The 2,875-nt window shown below is 30.2% G+C and overlaps 1 pseudogene; it reads left to right on the top strand.

Annotated features, from left to right (window-relative positions):
- Positions 1 to 663: 663 nt before the first annotated feature.
- On the top strand, positions 664 to 1,977 carry LOC101499524 (chitinase 2-like; annotated as a pseudogene).
- The last annotated feature ends 898 nt before the right edge of the window (positions 1,978 to 2,875 follow it).

Genomic DNA, 2,875 nt, shown 5'->3' with positions numbered 1-2,875 from the left:
TCTCTGTCATGAGTAACTAAACCCTATTTGTTAGGGATGAGTGTAACAAGATGAAACCCTTATTTTTCAAATTTGATTTCTATTTAGATGAATGAGTTTATTGAATTATTTTTCTCATGTTTGTGCTTAATGCTTTTTATTGCTTGATCAACATTCAAATGTTCAATGATTTGTATTTTGAAACGGAAGTGGACTTTACGAATGCTTGAGATAAGAAATTCATGAATTCGTAGTCTACGGATAGATTCAGGTCATGAAACCAATTAAATTAGTTGCAGAGACAATAGTTTAACATGAAAATTCATGTACGGTAATACTTAATTCTAATCTTAAATCCACTAAGGAATTAGGGGTTACTTTGGAGTTAAAGGTTTTGTCACTAAGACATTAGGGCCAGTATAATAAAGAGAATTCGATAATAATTCAATAAAGGAATTCAATAACTAGGATCAAATTAGACACCAAGGATGGATTCGAAGTGAAACTCATCCCTCACATTTTGCTTATTATAAATGATCAATTTTATTACTGTTATTAATTTTAAATATTATTTCAATCAACTTGGAAACTTTTTGTTCAATTTTAGTAATTAATTTTAATTTGATAGTAAAACGCAATTCTTGAGTTCGATACTCGGTACTACCGACTTATAAAAGGGCATCAAGAGATGCTTATTTCACCCAACAATACCACAAATATCTAAACCAACAAAAGAGATCAATCCAAATTCAAATTTTTATCACAATGTCTGATTCTCGTCAAATCAAAGACAGTGATGTGAAGCCAATCATTTTTCGAGAATACATTGGCGTGAAGCCATATCCAGACACTTTACATAATTTCCCAACTGATATCATCAACTCCAAGATCCACCAATTCCACTTCATTTAAGGCTTTGCCACAGAGACTTACGATGATAGTGGAAAAGGCACAGGAGTTTTCAACCCAAATTGGAACGTTCATTTCTTCAGTCCTGAAAAAGTGAAGGAACTCAAGCAAAATCAGAAGTAGAATGGCCTTACAATGCTGTAAACTCATAAAAATGTGAAGGTTGTAATAAGCATCGGTGGTCGTGGTGATAAACATCCATTCAATCCTGCTTCAAAAGTAGAATGGCCTTACAATGCTGTAAACTCACTCAAAAAGATCATGCAGCAATACAACGAAGTCAAGGATCCTTGGAGCTTTAACATAATAGATGGCATTGATATCAACTATGAGTACATCACATCCGATGGTGGAGATTTCTCTTCTGGTGTGGGGGATGTTATAAAGAGACTCAAGGAGGATACTGATCTATCTGTCGATGTGGTTTCCATTGCTCCATCTAAACCAGTCAATTCCAAGTACCATACACTATTTTTGGCTCGCCATGATTATATTGATTGGGTGGACTATCAGTTCTACTTTGAGACTCTCAAATCAAAGGATGAGTTTAAAAATATCTTTCTTAGTCTATCAGACGTCTACGGTTCTAAAAAACTTCTGGCAGGAGCTAGTACTGATCCAGATGACGCAGGTAAAATTTCACGAGAAGACTTCCTTGAGGGTGTTATCGATCTCCTCGATGCTGAATCACTTCGTGGCATTTTTATTTGGAATGCTAATGACTCTGCAACCCCTCCACCCAACGGAAAACCTTTCTCCTTTGAGATAAAGGCACAAGAACTCCTCACTAAATCAGGATAATTAATTACTATCTAGCTATCTAGCTACCTAGTAGTTATTTAAAACGCATTCTACGGGTCATTAATAAATAATAGCTAGATCTTGTCATGATAAAGTTTGTTTCTTATATCTTCTAAATAAGACCCGTCTGGCTTGAATGGATGATTTTACTATTGCATGGGTGTTTGTGTATCGCACAATTTTCTTATTTTATTTCATTATGTATTTGTATGATATCTCCTGTCATATGTGGATTTTTTTTATATATTTTATTTTATGTTTGTTTATATATAAGTATGTTGGTTCTCATGTATCACCGTGTCCTTTCAAAACTCAATCATAAGAACAAATAACATGGGTGATCGATGTTTATGTGTTTATGATAAAAAAAAAAAACCAATATTATTATTTCTATAAAACTCTAAATTTAAATATATATTATCAATGTACAAATTATTAAAATATATAGAGGTTTCAAACAAACCTCAACGTATAGCAATGCTTTCTAAACAATTACTCCATAAACCTTACAAATATCCAAGACAACTGAAAGATCCGTATGCAAAGTGTGTTAAGATTTTTACATTTCTTTTATTTATCATATTTTGTAGTTACTGCTATATTATTTTTAATTTCAGAAGCATAAAAGCTATATTATAAATTTAGGAAACTCATAAATTAAGAAACCTTTTGATGATAAATTTTTTGAATACTTAAAATTGTAATTTAGTTTTAAATAATTCAACATCTAAAAAATCAAAAAACTTTATCACATCGTATCATTTCAATACATAAAATACAACCATATACAAAACAAAACTAAAAAACAATATGCTCGCTATAAATATTTTTATTAAAAGAAGTGCATAAACCAATGAAATTAACAAATCAAATTCAACAACTAAATTATAATTATACTTCAATTATAAAGAGAAATAATATATATATATATATATATATATATATATATATTTTTTTTTTTTTTTATGTTAGGGCAGGGTTTGCGGGTTCAGAAATTTAAAATGTCATAGAAATATATTAGTTTAACTTTAGAAAGAGAGTATATATGTAAGAACATATGTTATACTTAAAAGTGTAAAATAATATATTATGTTCGAATAATTTCCTCTAAACTCTGTCTGCGTTTTATAACAAGCTTATAAATATTTTAATTGTAAAAAAATCTATTTGAAAACGGTGCAAACTA

Source organism: Cicer arietinum, chromosome 1 (genome assembly GCF_000331145.2).
Source record: "Cicer arietinum cultivar CDC Frontier isolate Library 1 chromosome 1, Cicar.CDCFrontier_v2.0, whole genome shotgun sequence".
NCBI classification, from domain to species: domain Eukaryota; kingdom Viridiplantae; phylum Streptophyta; class Magnoliopsida; order Fabales; family Fabaceae; genus Cicer; species Cicer arietinum.
The sequence above is the reverse complement of the archived record's forward strand: the minus strand, read 5'-3'. Positions and strand labels throughout refer to the sequence as shown.